Source organism: Aotus nancymaae, unplaced genomic scaffold (genome assembly GCF_030222135.1).
Source record: "Aotus nancymaae isolate 86718 unplaced genomic scaffold, 86718_ANA_hifiasm-v0.15.2.pri h1tg000076l, whole genome shotgun sequence".
In the NCBI taxonomy this organism is placed as follows: Eukaryota; Metazoa; Chordata; class Mammalia; order Primates; family Aotidae; genus Aotus; species Aotus nancymaae.
Window position 1 is genome coordinate 23,544,762 of NW_026988491.1, and position 26,015 is coordinate 23,570,776.

The 26,015-nt window shown below is 46.6% G+C and overlaps 1 long non-coding RNA gene across 1 annotated transcript; it reads right to left on the reverse strand.

Moving 5' to 3' along the window:
* Nucleotides 1-412: 412 nt before the first annotated feature.
* Nucleotides 413-25,084, reverse strand: LOC105715240 (uncharacterized). The gene is made up of 3 exons (XR_010339324.1): nt 25,043-25,084; nt 1,465-1,564; nt 413-636 (listed from the first exon to the last, which is right to left on the reverse strand). It is a non-coding gene; the product is annotated as an uncharacterized LOC105715240 (long non-coding RNA).
* Between the last annotated feature and the right edge of the window lie 931 nt (nt 25,085-26,015).

Here is a 26,015-nt window from a genome sequence, read left to right on the forward strand (position 1 = left end):
AACATTGCATTATTTTTTCATGTTCACTGAAATTGGAAAATGCAAATCCTGATGACACCTTGTGAAAACCCAGATAGTGTCACCAATGTGAGCGCGCTGGAAGGAGAGAGAGTCATGATGACTTGTCTCTGTTGTCATGACTTTAAGTTACAGATTGGACGATTCATTTTACCCAAACACCAAACACCAATTTTGAAAACACACTGAAACCTTTCCCTTCTCCTCGGTCCCGTTCAGAGGCCGTCTGTTCTTTGTTGTCACTGCTGAATTCCAAAAATGCCCAGGTTTACTCGGGACTCATCCTCCCTGATGCGGCAGTTGGAAGCTGGGAGTTAATCAGCCCACCTCCCCCAGCTGTGAGGGGATTCGGAGAGGAGGGTGCTGGTGTTGGAGGGGACGTGACTCACTGAAAAGACGGCACTGAAACGGTGCGAAGAGCAACTGAAAAGCTGCGAATGGCAAAAACCTCCAGGACGCCTGCCTGCGCTCCAGATCCTTAATCTTCATTTTCCACTTCTTCGATCTGTACTTTGATTAGCTTCTCCCTTTCTCCATCTGCTTGGGTTTGTCGTTATTAACTCACAGTAGATTTCCTTGTGCGCTTTTTCCCACTGTTTCTCTCGAGTCCTTGGAGTTCTGACAATCAGAGGAGAGGAGCAGTTGAGCGTGGAACAGCGTGTTCACGTCAGCATGGATGTCCGAGAGCACCATTGGGGACAGAGCGAAGGCACGGCTCCCTCCTCATGTCACACCAAGTGCAGCCCATGCTGTGCGACATCTTCTGGCCTCACCCTCATAACTATTGGGACGCCTCAAATAGAGCTGCCTTCTCGGAAACGCTGCCAGTTTCCCATCTGGGAGACTAAGATGACGATAGACATGCGACGTCTAACAGAAACCAATTTTTGTTGAATACTTGATCTGGCCCCCAGTGGTAGGCAAAGAAGTGACTATGGAGGTAACGGGGGAAATTGAGGCACAGGAAGACACACATCCTTTTAATTTACACCACACATTCCAAACTCTCTCTCCTTTAGCTCCAGGAAAACCTCATACTCTTGGAGGTCTCTGCCACCTGCCAGCCCTCAGGGATGCCCAGCCTTCCACAGCATGTCCCTACTCACTCTTCCCTGAACACAGTCCCACTGAGCTGAGCTTCACCGAACCCTGAGTGGCCCCTTCCTCACCCCACCCTTCCCTCCTTCAGGTCAGCCCCACCACCATCCCCACCGATCACACTCTTGGAGGTCTCTGCCCTTCATGGTAACCCCGGGCTCTGTCCTCAGTGCTGACATCTGCCACCTAAGGTCACATCTCTGGGCTGGCACTTCCCCCCCTCCCACAGCGACATCTTGCACCTCCCAGCACTCTTTCCACCTCGATGTGTAAACCCACCTGGGCCCATTTCAAAATTCAAGAAGGTGGTGCCATGGCCTTATCTGCAGAGATCTGACAGGTGCTTACCAGGATAAAACAATGTCCAGCTCCCGGAGGACCAACCGCACTGCACATCTCACTTCACCTAAGTTTCAATTTGGCCAAGACGTTTTTTTCACCTATACAACTTCCAAGAAAAAAAAAACAACGTAAGAAGTGCTCAGCTCTGGCTGAGCTACACCAATTTAAACAATTTATTTTTCTTTTTTTATGTTGTCAAGTAGAACATGTCAAATAACTCCTTGGTTAAATCATCATGTAAGGCCAGTCCTGCTAATTTTCTCAAAACCAAGTTATAATCAGCCTCAGTGTGGTTTGGCTGGGTCTGTCTCTGGAGGTTGAAAGCCATTTGCACATTATAAATAACAGCTTTCACTTCTCATCAAGATTTTTAAAGTCTTAAAAGCAGGTTGCAACCCCAGCAAAATGTTAAATGCAGACAACAGCTCAGAGGCCCGGAGTGACTTACTCGGAGTCTCTCAGCTGAGAAAGTCCCCACTCGCTGGCTCTCTAGCGGAGGTCTGTTTGGCCTCAGACCACTGTCCACTCCTCTTAACTTGACCTCTCTCTCTGTGACCCTGCAACTCCGAGGCCCGCCTCCCACACCCACTCCTTTCTTCATGCCTCAGAAGCAGGAGCAAGCAACTGTCATGGAACCAACTTGAGGCAGGAGCGTTCAGACATGGCTTCGAAAACCCATGTTATTATAGTTACAAGCTTTTTTATTGGTTTTACAACAGTCACGACAGAACCTGAAGCAGTCCTGCCTAGCACGAGCTGAGGCCTGGGGTAGAGCTCTCCCTCCCGCCCTATGCCCAGTTCTTTTGTCCCTGTGGGCTTAAGGGGTCATCGCGCCTCCTGCCACCTGGCAGTGGGTGGGACCACGTGACCAGCTCTGTCATGGTCCTGAGACACTGTGGGACAAGCCATTCGGGGCCAGAGCCCCCACTCACTGGCATGACTCCCCTAGTGCGCTGCTGCCTGGCCACTGCGGTCCTAGATTGAAATGGAGGGTGCTGAGAATCAGAGCAGCCCCAGGAATTGAGCCGAGTCATGGGGGATGAGGACCCGAGAGACAGAGGGCCTGGCCTAGATTTGCATGAGTGGGAAATAAGGTTTTGACACGTCAACCCACAGAGATCTGAGGTTGCTCGTTACTGCAACAAGCCAAGACCATCCCCACTGATCTTACCCTTACTGTGTCATAGACGCACGCTCCAGCTGCCTCATCCCCTCTTTGTCCACAACAGATCTAGAAACCAGTGTCTCCCAGTATTTTGACTTTCCAGATGTGACAACTGAGCCTTGGAGAAGTATGATGGACATTCTAAGGTTACACAGCAGAGAGAGCTCAGGCTCCTGCCCGGGCTTGTCTGAATCTACAGCTCTCAGGTGCTCCACTACCTGCCAGCCCTTACAGATGCCCAGCCTCCCACAGCATGTCCCTACTCACCCTTCCCCCGAATACTGCTCCGTTAAGCTCAGCTTCACTGAACCCTGAGTGGCCCATCCTCGTCCCACCCTTCCCTCCTTCGGGTCAGCCCCAACACTAGCTTCATTCACCCCTGGTTGATCATAGACCATCAGTATCTCCTGTGTTAAGACCTACTTGTTTTTCAGAAACCTTACAGTCCAACCAAACATTGACACCTGACTAAAAGTTCAATTGCCAGTGGCCAAGGTCCAAATGTTAAATTCATTGTCCTTGCCGATTCAACAGCCCTGCAATTTCTAGCTTCCAAATGGTCCACATTTGGCAAAACCCAATTCAGTTTAGAAAACAATAAATGTGTGTTTGCTACCTGTAGAATCCTGCGGACACAAGTCAATATCAGATTTCCCATAAGTATGTCATGTGCTCAAAACATTAATACCAAGACAGGAAAATGATTCTAACACGATAATAGTGATGACAGGGATAAGAATGGTGACAATAATGACAGTTCTGACAATGGTGATGACATTGGTGTTAATAAAAAAGATATGATGGTGGTGACGGTGCTGATGGTGGTGACAGTGGTGATGGTGGTGATGGTGATGGTGGTGGTGATGATGAGGGTGATGGTGATGATAGTGGTGATGGTGATGATGGTGATGGTGGTGGTAGTGATGAGGGTGGTGATGATGGTGATGGTGAGGATGGTGATGATGATCATAATGGTGACGATGATGGTGATGACAATGGTGATAACGATAGTTAAATCCATGTACTGGGAACTCTACTTCATACTCACTGTCACATTTAATATGACAATAATACTACTTACCCTTCCTAACACATCCATGGGAAAAGTGACGCACATGAGGTTAAATCATCTGATTGAAGTTACAGTTTGACCAAGGAATGAAGACTCAAACCCAGGTATTCTGACTTCACAGCCTGTGCTTTAGACACCACTGCATATGCAGACCAGGAAATGTGATCAGCCAGAAAGACCAAATTCAATCGACTTATGTATTAAAAATGCACGGATTCCCCTCTACGTGAGGCACCTCTGGGGACACTGTCCAGAGTCAGACATTCTGAGCTCTCCAGACACACATCATCCACAGAGAAACTCCTGAAGTCCTTCTTCCATTTCCCTGCAGTGAAATCTCCTCACCTTCAATGGGGGACTGACCCCAGCTCCCTGTGACACTGTCCCCGATCCCTCAGCATGGAGCACATGCCCCTCACTCCTCTGTGCTTCATAGCGGAAGCACTCAGCATCTCTAACTCAAAGAAGCGTCCACCACGCTGCTTCTTTCACTGGGGGCTGGAGGGAGGGCCACGCCATGCAGGTCTCTGTGTTCCTAGCTCAGGCCCTGTGTCCATCCTGTTCCGTGGTAAACCTGATGAGCTGGGTAAAGGGGCCCATCATGAGAAGCTCTGTCCTCTGTAGCTCCCACTAATTTGGAAAACAACGATCTATTAATAACAGCGCTTTCCCTCTTGTGATGGATGCCGCCAGGGGAAGTTGTAGCTTCAACCAAAACTTGAAATAAGAGACCTAACAGCCAAGGGGGATCAGAACGTTCTCTAGGGAGGAAGCATCTAGGCTCAGCCCTAAAGGATGGGTCAGAGTCAGCCACAAAGAAGACCATGGAGCTAGCACAAAAAAAAACATTTTGAAGGAAGGAAGGGAGGGGAGGCAGGACTTTGGGAGTGTGGCATAAACTCCTTAAGAAGTACTCTGGGCCAGGCGTGGTGGCTCACACCTGTAATCCCAGCACTTTGGGAGGCCAAGGCAGGTGGATCATTTGAGGTCAGGAGTTCAAGACCAGCCTGGCCAACATAGTAAAACCCTATCTCTACTAAAAATAAAAAATTAGCCACGTGTGGTGGTGGGTGCCTGTAATCCCAGCTCCTCAGCAGGCTGAGGCAGGAGAATCACTTGAACCCAGGAGGTGGAGGTTGCAGCCGAGATTGTGCTGTTGCACTCCAGCCTGGGCAACAAGAGCGAAATGCTGTCTCATTAAAAAATAATAATAAAATAAAACAAATAAATAAAGAAGTACTCTGACCCATCCCAGTCTCAAATCTAAGTGATTTCTAAGAGAAAATGGGTTGATCTGGAGTATTGACATTGCTCATATAATCTTGAGTCCACCCAACGCAGGTCCTAACCTCAGACGCCACCTTTAACTGTGTAATCTTGGGCATGATAATGAACCTCTTGCCTGTCAGTTTCCTCCCCCTGTAAAATGGGAATAATAATGACCCCATCCATGGGGAGTAAACAAAGAAACTCACGTAAAAAACACGCCAAGTACCTGCCACGTAGTAAAACTTCAAATAATAAGAAGTGGGCATTGCGCCCCTTACTGTCACGGGCCTAAGCTGTGGCAAGCCTGCTGGGTGGGGCAGAGGCCCTGCGTCGTCACCAGATGTTGCTGGCAAGGCGCCGAAGCGGGACACGGGGACGCGCTGCCATGCTGATGAACTGCAGTACTTTGCTCCTCGTTCCTGTGGCTTCTGTCTTTATGCAATTTCACGTTATTTCTCAAAATCACCATCAAGAAGAACCTGGAAGGGGTAGGTGAGTCACAGACAGGTGTGGGTGGGAGGTGGCTTTGCAGGTCACAGCCGGCACCACAGGTGGGTCCATGGTGACCTCGTTGGCATCCGGCCACGTGGGGCCAGATGGGCAGCACAGGGGGGCGTGTTGCACCCTTTAACTCTGCATTCCTTACATGTGGAGGCTTATGATATTCTCTTTTGTCTGATTTGAAATGGAAATAACCTGACTGTGGCCGATGAGAACTGGCTTGAACTGCAGGCTCCAACCCACACAAGTTTGATGAGTTTTGTTCTTTTCTGTACTCATCTAATTATTCCACAGATGTTTACTGAGCATGTGCTACATGCCAGCCCAGTTCCCACCTATGTGCATGACAGAAATGGGCCAGCCTCATGAGCTCCTAGCCTGGGGAGCGCCCACACAGTAAACCATCATAAATAAGAGTGAAATGCACACAGCATGCTGTAAGGACGTATAATCGTGGTGTTAACCCTGTTGGCTCATAATGAAAAGTGTGACATTGGTTAGCTAGGTAGAAGCTGAAGAAGATATGGGGTGGGGGTGGAAAACAGCAGGGACGGCACAGCTGCAGAGAACAGTAGGACCCACTGGGCACACTGAGCAGAAAAGGGGGTGGGATGAGAAAGAATAATTAATTCTGGGGCATGGAGTCTCACACTGTCTCCCAGGCTACGGTGCAGTGGCATGATCTCAGCTCACTGCAGCCTCTGCCTCCAGGTTAAAGGGATTCTCCTGCCTTGACCTCCTGAGTAGTTGGGATTACAGGCATGCACCAACATGCCCAGCTTAAAAAAAAAAAAAATAGAACTCTCTAGAGGTCTCTGCACAAATTATAGCTGCAGTATTGGAAATGACATGAAGACGAAATAAACAGCATACCAAACCCACGCCATGTGTGAAGAGACAGGAGCCCTACACACCGAACAGCTTGGCAGGAAGATTCCTCACATTTGCTGCCCGCCTGTCACTTCCGTGATCTCCAGGACACTGGCTGCCTGTGTGTCTGTGCGGCGGCTATGGTCTGCAAATTGTGAAAGTGTTTGCTGTCCATCTGAAAGTCCAGTTTCTGCTCAGTCGCTGCAATGAAGCTTTCACAGCCTCAATAATAATCGGCTTTTAAATTTTTATCTTTCACTGTTAAGTGGCGTCGTCCACTTAAATTACCACAGCCTTTTTGCGAGGGAACAATTTCAAAGGTCTCTTCCATTATATTGTAAGGAATTCAATAAGTAAAACAACATTCAGCTTTTCCTATATCAAATCTGTATTATTCAGGGTTCTCTAGAAAGACAGTCCAGTAAGATACATATACCTACATATGAGAGAGAATGTATTAGGGAAATTGGCTCAAACAGTTGTGGTGGCTGGAAGTCCCACAACACGCTGTCTGCAAGCTGGAGACCCTGAGAAGCGGGCAGTGTGGCTCAGGCCAAGTCAAAAGGCCTCAGAACCAGGGGAGCTGCTGGTAACTCGGAGGCCAAAAGCCTCAGGACCTGGGGCCCACGAGGTAAGTCCAGGAGTCCAAAGCCAGCCCGCCTGGAGCTCCGATGTCCAGGAGAAGAAACATCTGTCCCAGCTCTCGGAGAGAGACAGTTCACCCTCCACATCACCTTCCATGTGTGTTCTCTGCATGCCCAGCCCAAGGGATGGTGCTCACCCACACAGAGGGCACATCTTCCCCACCTCGTCTGCCCAGCTTTAGAAGGGCACACACCGACCTCCCCTGGAAAGGCCCTCACAGACACACCCAAACTAGGGTTTTACCACGTTTCTAGGTATTCCTTAGTCCAGTGAGGTCAACACCTAAAATCAAGGCCACCCCTTGTCCACTCGGCACCCATATGTGTCTCTTTAAACCATATTGATTTTCAAATAATGACAGTAGCAAGGTAGCCATTCTCCCTAACACGACGCAACTGCCCTACATATAACTGAAGACACACCAATCCCTTCCCCAGAATTTGGCTTTCAGATTTGAGCCCTTCAAGATTTTCACCTTTTGGGATTGTGACTTTGGAGATTTTAGATGTTAGGGATTTTTAGAGTCTGGGGATTTAGGTCTTTCAGGATTTCAGCATTCACAGTTTGGTGTTTGGGGTTGTATCTTTGGGGCTATGATTTGCACCAGTGAGTGTGTGTGAAGGAGAGAGAGAGAAACAATGAGCTGAAGGGAAATGAGATCTCTGCTTATGGTCTGGCCCCCATTTCTCTTTGGTCTGTTTCCATTAAGTTGAAGACACTCATGTACAAAAACCAACAGGAATGATCTGGCTGACGTCTTGGCTCTTGGTCAAATTATCTGCCTTCACTTAGTTTAAAATTCCACATGGGTAACATTAAAATCATCACACTAACGCAAGGAGCTTTACTAGAAATTAAACACATGTATATCACTCACAGATCTTAGCAGCAGACATTCAGTTAATGGTGCAATTATTATTCAGATCATTCTTACCTACCAGACTAAAAACAGTACAAGCGCAGGGATGTGGCTCATAGATATTTTTATTAATTTTAACTTTCAATTATCCTATAGTAAAATTGGCTGTTTTGGTGTATACTGCGAAGAGTTTTAGCATGTATGGATTCACCCGACTACCACCACAATCAGAATATAGGACAAGTCATCACCCCCAAAAATCTCATGTCTCTTCATAGTCACACCCCTCCTACCCTAACCCTGACTACCGACCAGTTTTTGCCTTATTTGGAACAGCACACAAATGGAATCACGCAGAGTATGTAACCATTTGAGACTGGCTTCTTTCACTGGACGGAATGTCTCTGATACTCGCCCAGGTGGTGGGTATATCAATCATTCATTCCTTTTCATCACTAAGTAGTATTCCATTTTGTGGCCCAAGTGTGCTTAGCCATGCATCTGTTCAAGGGTATTCAGTTCGTTTGTTTGCTCCTATATAGCCTCTGGTGAACTGTCTGGGGTTTTGAACAATTATGAATCAACTTTAAAACATTTATATAGAGATCTTTATGTGGACAAAAATTCTCAGTCCGCTTGGGTAAATCCCTAGGACTGGATTCAAAGGATCATGCGGGAGGTGAAGGTTCAGCTTTAGAAGGGGGAAGAAGCTATTTTCTAGAGTGGCATCACCATCTCACAAGCCTACCAGCAACGTCTGTGAGTTCCATTTTCTCCGTATCCTTGTCAGCACATACTACTGTCAGTATTCTTTATTGTAGCCATTCTAGAAACTGTGTACTGCTGCCTCCAGATGTTTCTATTTGAATTTCCCAAATCAAATGCTAGTGATGGCCAGGAACATACTTTGTTTAACTTTACTTCTTTCCAATTTGTTAACGTTTGTTTTCTGACTTGGGGCACAGTCTATCTTAGGGAATATTCCATGTGCCCTTGAAAATAATGAGTTTTCTGCTGATACTGGAGGATTACAAAAATCATACAATAAAAAAGTTACTAGACAAGAAAAGAGGCAAGACACTGTGATGTGTGATCAGGAGAAAGAACGTATATGACAGATGTAGACCCACATGTAATTCTTATATTGTGGTTAGCAGACAAGATTTTAAAATAGTTGTCATTACCCATATTTAAGAACATAGAGGAAAATGGATGAAAAAATAGAGAATTTTAAGACAGAACTGGAATCCATAACAGCAAATCAGACATAAACTGAAAAATACAATAGAAGAAATCTTACACAGTAATATCTAAAAATAGGAAATAAAATAAATGAACCCAATGGTATCTACTTGGTGACGTAATACAGGAAGAGTAGCTACTGCGATCGACATTAAAATACAGACATTCAGCGTAACATCCCCAGTGAGACCTACCCTCATGACAAAAGAGACGGCAGAAACTAAAGCCTGAAGCCATCGTCATCATCACTGAGACTGATATTCTAAGGTTCCTACGCATGTGCTGTGGGGAAATTTTGTCAGCGTCAGTGAGAAATGGAATTTGGGGCCTCAGTGACAGGAGATACCAACGTCCTATTTGTGAAATTAAATAAAGACAATGTAGCCTTGAATTGGAAAAATAATGACACAAGAGCTCATGAGGAATCTTTACCTTTAGAAACTGCCTGTTCACTGACTGGGTGCGGTGGCTCATAAGTGTGATCCCAGCACTTTGGGAGGCCGAGGTGGGCAGATCACTTGAGGTCAGGAGTTTGAGACTAGCCTGGCCAACATGGCAAAACCATGCCTCCACTAAAAATACAAAAAGTAGCCATGCATCATGGCACACACCTGTAGTCCCAGCTACTCGGGAGGCTGAGGCAGGAGAATGGCTTGAATGTGGGAGGCAGAGGGTGCAGTGAGCCGAGATCACACCACTGCACTTCAGCCTGGGTGACAAAGTGAGACTCCATTTCAAAAAAAAAGAAAGTCTATTCACCAGCTTTGTCTTTTGAAAAGGTCTTGACCAAGTCAATAGCGAAGAGTATAAATCACAATACTTAAGTATCATTCCCATTAACACAGACTACCATTCTGCGAGGAAATAGCTGTTTCAAGGCTGGGGCAGAATAAATACAAGACGAGCCTAAACATTTTTTGGGGACTGGAAAACAAAGATATAACAAAGACTAAAAAGTAGCTGTCAAAACTCTCAAGTGTCAATTATTATCAATAATAATTGCAATGTATTGAAACACATCAAATATGTCCGCTTGCGTGAATTCATAAAGGTGCCGAAAACAAAATCTCATTGGCCATCTCCGGGGAACGCCAAGGAAGCTGCTGACTGGGTTGAAATGGGAAATAAAAATAAAGACTCAACATTTATTGTGTCTTTCCTGCTTTGCTGCCTGTTCTAACAGGAAATGGACCAATCCCAGTCCATGCCCCGGGGGCTGGGGATACATGCTCTAAACCAAAGGTCTTCACCTGGGCGGGTGCTGAGGGGTCAGCTGTGCCCTCTAGGGGCATGTCGCAATGTCTGGAGGCATTTCTGTCTGCTGCTGGAGGGTGCTACTTGCATATGGTGGGTGGAGACCAGGGGTGCAGCTCGGTTTCCCCCGCTGCACAGGGTGGCTCCTCCACAGAGATTACCAGCCCACAGTGTCACCAGCACTGAGGATGACAAGCCCTGCCAGGATTATGCACCCGAGGCACAGCCTGGGGCACCTGCACACAGCAGGCTCTGGGTATACTCAGAGTTGAGAAACAGCACAAGCTCATCACCCAGGTCCACGAAGAGCGTACCAGTCTGAGTAACCAGACCAGCTAATGAAAGAGCGGGCCAAAGGAGGAAGCGGATTCAGCGAATCGGGGATGCCCCAGATCTGCAGTCTTCCTTAACTTAAAAAGAAGTGATGTAATTAACCAAATACTGCCCACATGTTCCTGAAGGCCTCTCTGTGGGGAGGCAGCAGGTTGCCCTTCCGCCCCGTGTCAGCTGCAGCTGGGTGCAACCCTGGGCCTGGCCAGCCATAATCCATCAAGATTGTCACTGCAGGACGGAGAGCTAGGACCATCCTCGGCCCCTCTCTGGCTCTGGCTTTATAACATGGTGTGAATATAACCATTAGGCCAGACATGGTGGCTCACATGCTGCAATCTCAGCACTTTGGGAGGCTGAGGTGGGCAGATCACCTGAGGTCAGGAGATTGAGACCATCCTGCCAAAAGGGTGAAACCCCATCTCTACTAAAAATACAAAAATCAGCTGGGCAAGGTGGCAGGCACCTATAATCCCAGCTACTCGGGAGGCTGAGGCAGGAGAATTGCTTGAACCCAGGAGGTGGAGGTTGCAGTGAGCCGAGATCGCACCACTGTACTCCAGCCTGAGCGACAGAGCAAGACTAGTCTCAAAAAACAACATCAACGACAACAAAAACAAAACAAAAACTATTAAACTTTGCTCTTAAGGAGTGTGGCATTCGTCAGGGGGACCTTCACAGATGAAATGGAGCACGAGACAGATCAGAGAGATTTCAGTGCAAAGCCACTGGTACAGCCAGTGTGTCAGCTGGAGCCAAGGGCAGTGGAGGATTTAACTGCAAGGATTTTACTATTATTTGGCCATTCTGACATTTCACAGGTTATGTATAATTTTATTTTAGAACCATTTAGTGAGAGGGATGGATTATGAGTCTGTTATAGTGGAGACACCCCATCTTGGTCACCACAGACAAGTGGTAAATAGCTCAGTCTTGCACTGCCTGCATGGGCTGTCTCTGTTTCCTCCAACATATGAATAGCTAGCTGCTAGGGTCTGAACACTACTAGCGTTCCAGCAAAATTCATTTGTTGAAATCCTCCCCCACCAGGCTGTGGTGTTAGGAGGTAGGGTCTGTGGGAAGGATGAGGTCATAAGGGTGGGGCCCCCATGAATGGGATTAGTGCCTTTAGAAAAGGGACCTCAGAGAGCTCCCTCACCCCTTCCACCACATGAGGACACAGCGAGAAGACACTGATCTATGAACCAGGAAGCAAATCCTCACCAGACACTGATCTATGAACCAGGAACTGGGTCCTCACCAGACACTGATCTATGAACCAGGAAGCAAATCCTCACCAGAAACTGATCTATGAACCAGGAAGCGGGTCCTCACCAGACACTGATCTATGAACCAGGAAGCGGGTCCTCACCAAACGCTGATCTATGAACCAGGAAGCAAATCCTCAGCAGACACTGATCTATGAACCAGGAAGTGGTCCTCACCAGACACTGATCTATGAACCGGGAAGTGGATCCTCACCAGACACTGATCTATGAACCAGGAAGTGGGTCCTCACCAGACATGGTATCTGCTGCAGCCTCGCCTTGGACCTCCAGCTTCCATAACTGTGGGAAATGTGCTCCTGTTGTGTATAAGCCCCCAGTCTATGGTATTTTGTTACAGCAGCATTAAATGAACCAATACAGTGGCCATCCCCTTTATATTATTTTGCCTGAAACCAAACTGTGATTTTTCTGACTGTAAAAAGAGTCTTGTAGAGTCAAGACTTTGTGTAATTCCTAAAGTTAAAAAAAAAGAAAAAAAAATCCAGGCCACTTTAGCATTCCCTGGCGGCTTTGCAATCAATCCCATCTTTTGCTCAGCGCACCAGCAATTCCGCAAGCGGTTGAAGTCGCCTCTTGCCTTCTAATCTCTAAATCCATGCCAGATCAAATGGGCACAATAAACACGAGCACTTTTGAGCCAGAGACTCAGAGTAATTGCATTACAGGCCAGGCCAGCCCAAATGTTTGGGGATCTGGGATAAATAAAAAAGAAATAGCTTGCAAAGTGATCTCCAGTGTTCCATTCCTGGGCTGTGCTAAACCCTGCTCTTCTATTTGCATGATTTAGTGACGGGAAGTTTGCATTGATATGTAAATAGTAATGCAAGTAGTTTACTTTGGAAACAAAAGCAGGGAGCACTGCCTATTATATTTTATAGCCATTTGACTACAGCCTTTGCTGCTGCCAGAAAACACAACAGCAATTATACCGGACCTACAATTTAAATAGCTCTGCCTCACACAAGTGTTTCAGGAATAACATTTAACAATGGAATTACTTTGCCATTTGCATATGGTGTTCTTGTTTGAAGGTGTATTCTGAATTTATTGGGCATTTTTATTAGCCCTCAGTGTTGAGTTGGTATGCGCATCTTGTAGAGAGAAAAAGGTCTTTGGCAGAGAAGACTCTAAGTGCATGAAGATAAATGGCACCCACTGTTTCAGAAGGTGGCTTAGAAGGACGGCTCTGAATGCACATGTTTTATTATTATGGGATAGGGAGGACATCTATGGCATACTCAGACCTCTGCGAGGGTATCCCGATGACCCCAGTACTTCTTAGACTCAACTCCTTGAAGAGTGCCGTTGGTATGAGCTGCAGGTAAGGCTCTGTGGAGGAAAGGCTTGTGGGTGCTAAACACCTGTATTCATGACCCAGAGTCCTGTGCCAGCTGCATGAAGGAGGTGATACCATTGCTGAAACTGTATCAGTGTGAAAATTATAACAGTGAAAGAGGTCGATCTAATCCACCTCCCTCTTGCCTTTAGCTTTCAAGCCGCCTTAATTAGTCCTGGACTTAGGCCTAGCTAGCTTTGGAAGACCTTTAGGTTGTAGTTTAAATGATAACAGGCCTTCTCCAAAGTTCAACAACCTTTGCCTTTATAAAGCTACTGAGAGAGCCTCCGGCTAGGTGAAGGAGCAGCACCTAGGTCCTGCTAAGACACAGGCATAAAGGATTGCCAGCCATTATTCTAGAGGTCACAGGATATATGACTTCACCTATTACTCTTGCAGATAACATCACTAGAGTAGATCCTAAGATGGGCCTTTTGAGATGTCTTTTCAGGTTTTTTGGCATGTCTGTCCCACATGGTTCCACCTGGAACCACCAACCAGCCCTGTGGCCCCACCCACAGGCAACTCAGCTCAAGAGGACAGCTCCTGCCTGCCATGATTTCATCTCCAGCCCAGCCAATCAGCACCAAGCACCCATTTCCCAGCTACCCCAGCTCCCACCCACTACAATTTCATCTCTACCCTAGCCAATTAACAGCAAGCACCCATTTTCCAACTAGCCAGCTCCCACCCCCCTATGATTTCACCCCAGCCAATCAGTAGCAACAAGCACTCATTTCTCCATCCCAGCCAATCAACAGCAAGCACCCATTTCCCAGCTACACCCCAGCTTCCAATCCCTATAGTATTGCTCCAGCCAATCAGCAGCAAGTCTTCATTTCCTAGCTACCCTCACCCCTTTCCCCAAACTACCTTTGAAAAGCCCCTAACCCAGGATCCTCAGTGAGACTGATTTGAGTAATAACTCCATCTCCCACATGATGTGACTGGCCTTGCCTCAGTTAAACTCTTTCTTTACAGCAAAGCCATGGTCTTTATTTGTGCAGCAGGCAGGAAGAACCCCCAGGTGGTCACAGCAGCAGAGGGGAGATGACATCTCAATGTGTTCAGGAGGTCTGCCCCTCCGTGTGTCCCCCAGAACAGCAGAGTCAGCATTACTGAGAGCTTGATGGAAATGAAGAATCTCAGGCCCCTCCCCTGAGAGATCTGCTGAGTCAGAATCTGCATTTTAACAAGATCCTCAGATGGTTGGTGACCACGCTAAAGTTTAAGAAGCACTGCTGTCATCTAGAGATAATTGCAATATTACCAGGAGTGAGAAATACCTTTATATGGAAGCCAGTTACCCATGTATGCATATATGATGTATTAGTCCATTCTCACACTGCTATAAAGAACTCCTTGAGACTGGGTAATTTATAAAGAAAAGAGGTTTAATTGTCTCACAGTTCTGCAGGGCTGAGGAGGCCTCAGGAAACGTACAATCATGGCAGAAGGTGAAGGGGAAGCAAGGCACGTCTCACACAGAGGCAGGAGAAAGAGAATGCAGGGGGAAGTGCCACACAGTTTTAAGTCATCAGATCTCCTGAGAATTCACTTGCTATCACTAGAACAGCAAGGGGAAACTCCCCCCTACCCCCTGCATAATCCAATCATCTCCCACCAGGCCCCTCCCCCAACACATGGGGATGACAATTCAGGATGAGATTTGAGTGGAGACACAGAACCAAACTCAAAGCTGAATGACGGATTACTTACTCCTACTATGGCTGATGAACTATGATACTTTCTCGCCCACTCCATTTCATTCTGTTCTGTTTTAAAATATCGGTAGCAACTTTCTCCATTGATTCCATAACCTACTCATGGATGGTGACCCACAGTTGTGGAAACTGGTCTAGAATCTCAGTTTGGCAATGTGAATATCTGGACTGCCCCCTGAAGACAAAAAACAAATCAGATCAAAAATTTTAATTAAGTGTATCCTTTAACTAATGAATAAAGCAGGTAATACCTGAGCCAGAAACTAAAGGGAAACAAGAAAAAAAAAAAAGATGGCCAGATATTGAAAGCAGTTTTTACCTTGAGGTCACTTGTGGTGAACTTGAACTTTAATTGCCATGGCCTTCTAGAAGAAAGAAGGCAAAGCCAGACTTCCCAAGATGGGGAACATCATGTGAGACCCTCCCTCCCTGACAGGACCTCGTGGGTGAAATACAAATGCTCAGTCTCCACCAGACAGTGCAGGGAGAGGCCTGTCTCTATATTTGCAGGAAGGGAAAATTTCCCTCTAAATATTCTTCACAAAAAGTCCCTTCTGGCGTGAATTAACAGCCCGAAATGGGTAACTGCATGGTCTAAACAACATGTCAACTGAGCTTTCATGTTAACAAGGCTCTAGACTATATCCCTCCAAATCCCCAAAGACATGTCAACCTAAAATAATCAAACTGCTCAGGATCCAGTTGAAAGAGTTTCTTCAAGCAAGAAGTATGAGAGCAGCCATCTGGGGACACAGGACACCAAAGAATGGTGAACAGTGCTCCCTGCGTGGGGAAAGATGACGACCAGTTACACAGGCAGGAGCGAGGTGCTGAACAGAACTACAACATTTTCCACAACACAAACATAAGATTTGATCAGCTACGCTTTTATTTATTTTATTTTGCGACAGAGTTTTGCTCTGTCGCCCAGGCTGGAGTGCAGTGGCATGATCTCAGCTCACTGCAACCTCCACCTCCTGGGTTCAAGCATTCTACTGCCTCAGCCTCCTGAGTAGCTAGGATTATAGGCACATACCACCACACCTAGCTAATGTTTGCATTTTTAGTAGAGACAGAGTTTCACCATCTTAATCAGGCTGGTCTCCAACTCCTGACCTCAAGCGATATGCCCACCTGAGCCTCCCAAAGTGCTGGGATTACAGGCGTGAGCCACCGTGCCTGGCCTGATTGGCTACTCTTGATTACACTCTTGGAGGGTTGCCTAATATTCCAGTGTAGAGTGATAACTGTAGCAAGGCTCTACTCTCTAGTTTGGATGAGGAACAGGGAGTTGGGGTAACCTATCACATCTCAGCACACAGGTCAGGAAGCAACAATCATGCCCCAGAGAAGAAAAACAGCTATATTACGATTCCACTTCTGGGGCTTAACTTTTCCCCTTGGTATGATGAATTTGGAAGGTCCTGAACTTTTATTTTCTTTTTACAGAGACAAACACAAATTCTCTCTGGAGTACACCACTTCCATCCCAGGGCTAGGGAACATCCCATAGGAAAACTTTCAAAACAGTAAGCACTTCCCGGGGAACAAAATCACAAAGTAGACAAGGAAAAGGGGGCAGTGAGCAAACCCTGGCAGAAAAAATAACAGAGAATTAAAAAGCAGTAACAGACCCAGACCAGTAACACTCTCTGAGAGATAAAGACAGATTGTGAAGGTGAGCACCAAGCAGGCAGAATTTGAAAGAAGCGAATGGAACTGCTGAAAGTGAAAAACAGCCGCTCTCAGAATTAATAATTCACAGGACAGATTTAATGCCTGATTAGGCAAAGCTGAAAAGGGGGGAGAATGAGGAAAGGAGGGAGAATTAACAAGTTGGACATTAAATCAGAATAAATTATAGAAAATACATTAAGACAGAGACGGAGACTCATGGGGTCGAGAAGCACAAAGGCAGCGTGAGAAGGTTTAACACACATTTAACTGGAGCGCCCAGAAGGAGATGAAAAGAGACAGAGACAGTATTTTAAAAGATAGCGGCTGGTCAATTTCAAAAAAAAAATAAGCCATAGAAAAATCAATTAATCATATCACTGATTCAAGAAAGCCAACTAATTACAAACAGAAAACATATGAAAAAAATTTGCAGAGAAAAACATCATAGTGAAATTATAGGCCAACAATGATAAAGAGATCTGAATGTAGCTGGGGAGAAAAGAGAGATTACTTTCAAAGAACTTTTAGCCCAAACACTGATTTATCAGCTTCAACAGCAGAAGTCACAAGATAATGGAATGATATCCATAAAATAACTGTGAACATAGAAGTCTCTAACTGGAAATACCATCTTTCAACAAGGATGAAATATAGACTTTTCAGAAAACCCAATATATACATGGTATGCACCAATATACCCTATCTAAAATAGGTATGCAATTAAGTATACATTTCACACAGAAGGACAGCATTATCAGAAGGAAAGTCTGAAATGAAAAAGAAGAAAGAAGTACAAAGAAATTGGCAAATGTGGGATAAACTTACCTCTGCAAAACTATAATAATTATATCTCATGGAGTTATAAAAAAAGAAATACTGAATTTTTGACAACTAAGGTAAATACGTCAGAAAGAGTTGATTAGAATATTCTGATGTTTTTCTAATACATGAAGAAGGTGTAGAGATTGATTGATTTTATAATTTGATTAAGTGTATGAGTGACAAAATTTGTAGACTAACCACCAAAATAATAGAAATATAGCGTACAATGCCAAAATCATTAGAGAAAATTTTTAAAGAGAAAAAAGCCACTGCAGAATAAAGTAAAAATGGAGGGAAAACAACTAAAGAAAGATCAGAAAAGAAACACAACATATGAGAGTGATTATACCGTCAGATTCACTACTGATTCACCCAAATGTATGCAGCACAAAAACTCCATCAGAAAGACAAAAACATCCAGGCTGTAGTCAACAAAATTCAAGGACATTTCACTAACAAGAGTATGTTAGGCCATTCTTGCATTGCTGTAAAGAAACACCTTTGGCATAAATTAGTCAGGCATGGTGGTGTGTGCCAGCAGTCCCAGCGAATCGGGAGGCTGAGGTGGGAGGATCAGTAAGCTGAGATCACGCCGCTGCACTCCAGCCTGGGTGACAGAGTGAGACCCTGTCTCAAAAACAAACGAAAAAGAAGGCAAAAAAAAAGAGTGGAAGTAACACACAAAAAAAGAAGCAAAGAATAAGGACAACTGTAGAAAACAAAAGCACATATAGCAGGTACTAATCTCACTATATTAATAATCACTTTAAACATCAATGGTCTAAATACACCAATTAAAAGACAGAAACTGTTACAGTAGTTGAAGAAAAAAAACAAAAAACAAAAAAAGACCCAAGTATATGCTGTCTGCAAGAAACCCACGTTATATTTAAAGACATGGATTAAAAGCAAATGGGTGGAGAAAAATATCCCATGCTAACACGAATCAAAAGAAAGCTAGAATAGATATATTAATTTCAGACAAAGCAGACTTTATAGCAAGGAAACTTATCAGAGATAGAGGGGGCATTACATAATGATAAAGGGCTCAATTTTCCAAGGAGATATAATAATCCTTATTTGTATATGCCTAATAACGAGCATCAGGATACAATAACCTTTCATTTGTATGTGCCCAATAATAGAGCATTGAAACACACGAGGTAAAAACTGATAGGACTGAAAAGACAAATAGAAAAAATAGTATGCATCCTTATCTCACACATTACACACAAATTAATATTACACACATAAAGACAAGATGAAACTATAAAGCTATAAGATAAAACATAGTAGAATATCATCACGATTTGGCAGTAAATAAAGGTTTCTGACACAGTACTTAGCAATAACATAAAACACTGATAAATTGGAATTCTTGAAATGAAGAATTTCTGTTCATCAAAAGACACTGCTAATAAATTACGCAAGCAGAGAATGGGAGAAAATATATATAAAATATATTTCTGATGAAGGATGTATATCTAGACTAAAACACATGTACCTTTCAATAATAAAAAAAGACAAGTAATGAAAAATGGGCAAAAGATTTTAACAGACACTGCACACAAGAAGCTCTATGAATAGGCAACAGACATTTGAAAGGGTGCTCCAAACCATTTGTCGGGGAAATGCCGTGTAAACTACAGGGAGTTACCATGACACACCCATTAGAGAGGTGCATATAAGGAGACTGACACTGTCAAATAGCAGCAAAAATCGGGCACTAGTGCACTCATACATCACTGATGGGGATGGAAAATGTCACACTCACACTGCAGAAAGGTTCAGACATTTCTTATAAAGCTAAGTATTCTAGAGGTCACAGGATATATGACTTCACCTATTACTCTTGCAGATAACATCACTAGAGTAGATCCTAAGATGGGCCTTTCGAGATGTCTTTTCAGGTATTTTTGCATGTCTGACCCACATGGTTCCACCTGAAACAGCCAACCAACCCTGTGGCCCCAGCAATTTTTTAGCCCAGCAATTCCACTGCTAGGTATTTATCCAAGAGTAATGAAAATATATGTTTACAAAAATACTTGCCCACAAACATTCATAGCTGCTTTATTTACAATATATAGTTATCAGTCCAGCACCATTGTCTATCAACGGGAAAACAGATACAATTGAAATCTCAAAGTATGGCTGGGCACGGTGGCTCATGCCTGTAATCCCAAGACTTTGGGAGGCTGAGGTGGACGGTTCACCTGAGGTGTTTGAGGTCAGCCTGGCCAATATGGCAAAACCCCGTCTCTACTAAAAATACAAAAATTAGCTGGGCACGGTGATGCAGGCCTGTACTCCCAGCTACTCAGAAGGCTGAGGCAGGAAAATTGCTTGAGTCCAGGAGGCAGAGGTTGCAGTGAGCCAAGATCACGCCACTACACTCCAGCCTGGATGACAAAGTGAGACTCTGTCTCAAAAGATAAATAAGTAAATAATAAATAAATCTTAAGTATGAAGTGTCTGCAAGGATGTAAAGCAACTGGAACTATCCGTACACCACAGTGGGAGGACTCTGGAACAATCACTTTGGAAAATAACTTGTCCTTGACAGATGAGGTGAATTTGAGCGTGATTTCTGTTTGGGTAATTCCATGTCTAGGTTCAAGTACCGCCACATCTCTTGTCTGTACATAGCCGGAAATACACCAAAAAAATCGGAAACCTGGTAGCAACCCTGATGTCCATCCATCACAGAATAAATGAATAAAATGTCTGTATAGTCATGCAAAGAAACACTTTATGCATCAATGACAACGAATACATTGCAGTGACAGGAGACAGCATGTCAGGTTATAGAAACCTTAAGAACATAAGAGAGTCTAAGAAATGGTTCCGTTTCATACACTATGGTTCTGTTTTATAAAATTCAAAAGCATGAAACAATATATAATATGTTGTTATAACTCTATGTGCAGACACATGATAAGAGAAGAAAAGCAGAGAACACTAAACAGCTTCAGGGTACTTGTTGCTGATGGGGAAGGAAGGGTCTAGGGTGAATCTGTGAAAGACTTTACAGGTAACGCTGGCATCTTAAACCAGCTGGGGTGGCATGCGTGCTCATCACATTGTTATTCTTGACAGCATATGTGTAGTCTGTAAGTTACCCAAAATTAAATAAAAACAGGCCGGGCGCAGTGGCTCACTCCTATAATCCCAGCATTTTGGGAGGCCGAGGCGGGTGGATCGCTGGAGTTCAGGAGTTCAAGATCAGCCTGGCCAACATGGCAAAATCCCATCTCTACTAAAAAAAAATTCAAAAATTAACCAGGTGTGGTGGCGGGTGCCTGTAATCCCAGCTACTCAAGAGGCTGAGACAGGAGGGTCGCTTGAACCCAGGAAGCGGAGGTTGCAGTGAGCAGAGATCACATCACTGCATTCCAGCCTGGGAGCAAGTATGAGACTCTGTCTCAAAAAAATTAAAATTAAAATTAAATAAAAACCAGTTTTTAAAAATCTGCTCTACATCTTTACCTCATTTTCCCAGCAAACGGAGTGGGTTTGTTGGCCAAATGATTGACCAACAAATTTCCCTTAAACCTGTCTGGTCCTCGGCAGCAAAGCTTCCTATCTAGAACGGGGAGCCTGGCATGGGAGAGGACAGGAACCATAAATATTCCTGTCCTGCAGCATTTCACGTTGACTCAGCTGGGAGTGCGGAGGACACCGAGTGTCAGGACTGTGGAGGGAGGCCGCGTGGCTCATGAGGTGGAGTTAGGTGTATTTATCAGCCATTGCTACGTAACGAGCAGCACACACAAGAAACACTTATTTTTATTCACACACCTGCAGGTCCTTGGGTGGTCCTGCCAAGCTGGATTGGGCTTGGCCATAGCTTCATCCTAGGGCCAAATCTGCTCCTCATGGCTCCCATCCTCCTTGGCCAGCTGCTACCAGAGGAAGCACATTCTTCCCATGATGAAAGAGAGGAGTGCAAGACAGCCAGCCCAGCTCACAGGTGCCAGCCAAGACTGCTCATGCCATGCTCGCCACCATTCCACCAGCCAGAGCTAGTGCAGTGACCAAGCCCACATGGGTGGCAGGAATAAAACCTACCCCACCACTGTGATGGTTAATTGCAGGTGTCAACTTGGCTGGGCTAAGGGGTGCCCCAACAGCTGGTAAAGCATTATTTTTGGGTGTGTCTGCAAGGGTATCTGGGAGAGACTAGCATTTGAACCCACAGACTGAGAACAGACACTCTATCCTCACCAGTGTGGGTAGCCATCAGCCAACCGTGAGGGCCCCAACAGAAGGAAAAGGCAGAGGAAGAGAGAGATCCTTCTCTTCCAGAGTTAGCTCATCCCTCTTCTCCTGCCCTCGGACCCTGGAATTTACACCAGATTCTCAGACCTCTGGACTCTGACTCATACCACCAGCCTTCCTGGTTTCCAGCTTGCAGACTCCATAGAGTAAAAGTTTGTGGGCAGGGTGCGGTGGCTCACTCCTATAATCCCAGCACTTTGGGAAGTCAAGGTTGTGGATCACCTGAGGTCAGGAGTTCAAGACCAGCCTGGCCAACATGAAACCCTGTCTCTACTAAAACTACAAAAATTAGCCCGGCATGGTGGCAAGTGCCTGTGGTCTCAGCTACTCTGGAGGCTGAGGCAGGAGAATAGCTTGAACCTGGGAGGCAGAGGTTGCAATGAGCTGAGATCACACTACTGCACTCCAGCCTGGGCAGTAGAGCAAGACTCCATCTCAAAAAAAAAAAAAAGCTTGTGGCCTCCATAATCCTGAGACAATTCCCATGATAAATTTTCTCTGTTATATATATATAGATATAAAATCTATATCTATCTATCGATCCTGTTGGTTCTGTTTCTCTAAAGAACCCTATTTGCAAAGCCACACGGCAAAATAGGTAGGTACAGGAAAGGCAAATAATTGGAAATAGTTCAACCAACCCCGTTCACCTACTGAGAAGTTAACCATCTAGAAAACAGCATCCCCCCTAGTCTTGGCCAGCCACACTAAGGGGTGAGGAAATGATGACACAATCCCTCTGTCTCCACTCAGGTCTAGGAGATGTTTTCTTTGCCTGCTGCTGGTGATTCCAGAGGCTGTGCTCTGAACTGCTCTGCCTCTGCACCGCACTGGTTCCAAACCACATATGCCGACTGCCTTGTTAGTGCAGAAACGTGCGCTTCCTGAGCACCTGCTGTATGCAAGTTGCTGTGCATCATGCATGCCACGCCAAGCTACCCACGGACCCACCAGCCCGGCACACATGAGCCCCATGCGTGCACTTCCTTGTCTGCTTCATCTGCCCAAAGTGCTCTCACGCTCTGACCTCAAGTCCTGAGGGTAAATATCAAGTCAGCTCCATTTCCATCTTTTCTTTGAAACTCCTGATCAATCACATCCCACAGGCCAGACAGACCCCTCCTCGCTCTGCACCTGTAATGTTCACCCACCTAGTCATTCACCCACTGGACAAGTGTGATGTGAGTGCCGACCTGCCTCTGTCCTGTGCTGAGTACCCTGGGGATTTGGCGGTGAAGTAAGCACACCGGGCCCCTCCGCTCTCGAAGTATCGACCCAGTGGGGAGAGAGACATTAATCCAATCACGTGATTAACAATTCTGGCTCATGTGACCGGGGAAAGTCAGGTAGTTCTGAGAAAAAGGAATGTATCCTGGCTGGAGGGTAAAGGTACACTGAGGAGGGACAAGGAGCTGGGAGAAGAGCCTTCTATTCGAAAGGCACAGTGGGTGCAAAGGCCCTGGGGTGCAGGAAGCAGACAGACAATCACCGGCATGGGACACAGCCTCTCCATAGCCCTCCATCAGCTCCTCTCAGGCCACTGGAATGTCGTGAAATACACAACAGCTTTGGGTTTCCAGGGGTCTTTGGACGTGCAGATTAGGACCCAAAGGTGTATACAAGTTAGTCAGGATTGGGTCCAGGGTTCTCTCAGAGGGGTGGTGGTCGAACCTCTCTGCATGGCCCTCCATGATGCTGGGACGAACCTGGCTATAGACCAGTCCACGTCTACCCTCCCCCAGCACCTGGTCCAGGACCTCAGATTGGCCAGAGGGTCCACTCTTTCCTCCCTGTGCTGAGCAGACCCAGACCTACAATGCTGATCTCCCATGCAGCCCTGTCTCCATCTTCTGAGAACTCAATCTCCACGATTAGAGAGGGTTTTGAGATGTGACTGATGCCTCGTGCTAAAATTGGGGTGGGAGGTTCTCTTGAGAACGGCTTCTAATGGCACCTTCTGGTTTAGAATCTCTGCCACTGAATTTGTAAAATTAAGACATTTTATTGCCTCCTGGGAGCATGTGAGCTTGCCATCTGCACTCTTCTTCAGCACAATAATTCTCTTTTTGTCAGGTTTAATCCCATCTTGCACTCTAATTGAGATTTCTGGGGGAACATGAGTGTGGAGGAGTGGGAGTGGGGGTTGTTACTTGGTGGGAAATGGACAGGAAGGGCACAGGGAGCCGGATGGGGCGACATCACCTCGATTCCAAGCAAGGGTCATCAGAAGGCAGGTTGGGCCACTCTAACAGAGTTCTCCAAAGGACTGAGGTGAAACTCAGTTATGGCAGCTATGCAAAACTTCATATTCAAATTACCCATTGATTTCCGCTGAACTATGAGTCCACCCGACTTTAAGAAGAAGAAAGAAGTGTCAAGTTATCTTTGTGTTCCCTCCATATAGCCTTGGAGTCAAGTATCGACTTGTTTCTGATTTACATTAAAAAGGCAGACGCTGACCTTCCCGCTTCTACTGTGCTCAGCAGGTTCTGGGTGCAAAGGGCTCGGCTCTCAACTGGCGCACAGAGCCTCGGGGGCTGCCTGCTGGTGTCAGAGACCCCTTTGAGCCCTCACTGACCCTCAGGGAAGCAGCTTGTCAGGGATGAAGTCCCCTGCTGGGGGCTGGCATGACAGAAAGACTCCAGGGACCTGACGGTTCTCAGGGATCACACAGTGCTGAGCTGGGAGTTCACACCAGGCACAGGTGCACTCAGGGCTCTAAGGCACCTGAAGCTGAATGCATGTCCCCCACCACAATGGCGGCTGGTGCGCACATATGTGCATGGATTGACAAACTATAGATATTTCCACACGCACACACAGAGGTATTTTAAAGTGTGCCTGGGTGGGGGCATGCATGGAACATGACATGCTGTCCTCTGCACAGCCTGTCCTTGACCTGGGGTGGCCAGCAGCCACTGTGAAGGGAGGGAGGGGCCGAGCAGATGACTGACGGCCCACGGCGTCCACAGGGGACATTTGGTTTCACTGCCAGGACAAAGTCAAAACAAAGAGGGATTTCTCCAGGTTCCACAGCCCCTCCCCGGGCTACTCATGCAGAGGACCCACCTTGGAGGGAAAATCGTTGAAAATCATCAAGATCTCATCACACACTGAGGTCTGTTGAGGGGGAATAGGGGAGGGACAGCGGGGGCAAGGAGGTTGGGGAGGGATAACATGGGGAGAGATGCCAGATATAGGTGACGGGGGGGGGGTGGAGGCAGCAAACCACAATGCCATGTACGTACCTATGCAACAATCCTGCATGTTCTGCACATGTACCCCAGAACCTAAAGTGCAATCAAATATATATTTAAAAAAAAAAAAGAAAATCATCAAGATCAAAAGCACAGGAGCGGCTCAGCAGCCACCGCAGATGCCACTTCATCTCAGGCAGAGGGAGCCCCGGAACCCTCCTCGTCCTGACTGCTGACTCGGCTGGGTGACACCAGGGGGGTTCATCCCCAAGAGATCACCCAGGAAGCACAACTGGCCCCAGCAGGGAAATAGGAGAGAGCAGGGCCTCCGAATCGCCCCCCCGCACCCCCGGTCTCCACCTTCCACACCAGGTCTGCACCCACCCGGTTCTCATCAGAAGCCCCTGGGACCAGCAGAGCCTGCAGAAGCTCTGGAGACCCCACTCCCAGGGGCGGGTTTTCTCCACCCCTTGAGGACGTGCCCAGGGGAAGGCCTGAAGGGAAAGATGCAGGCATGGACCTGCCTTGGCAACACTCAGGACATCTGATGGCCATGGGATGATGATGGGGTCTGTCCCTCCCACCTCCTAGGAAGTTCTCTGTGGGGCCCCAGGAACCTCAGCTCCCAGCTCGGGCCACGGTGAGTTCAGAGCCTGGGCCCAGGGGTCCTGAGAACCCACTCTGTGTTCAGGAAGAGAGCCATCCTGGGTCCAGGTGTGAGGCTGACCAGGCCCTGTCCCCAGGGTTGGGGGTGGGAAGGATATCGCCCAGCAGGGGGTGGGGAGGACCTGAGGTCCCTGACAGATGCCAGGTGCAGCAGGGGGCTGCTGCGAGATCAAGGCAGGACATGGGTGCCATGTGCTCAGAAAGGACACATCCAGGCAGGGAGAGGACGGAGCACCAGGGAGGGGCAGGAGGCTGGGCCTGGGAGTGGGCAGTAGGGGCTGATGGGCATGAAGGAAGCCCCACCAGCCACTCCTGCTGGGGGACAGAGCCCATGGCCAGCCCCGTCCCCGGCCCCCGA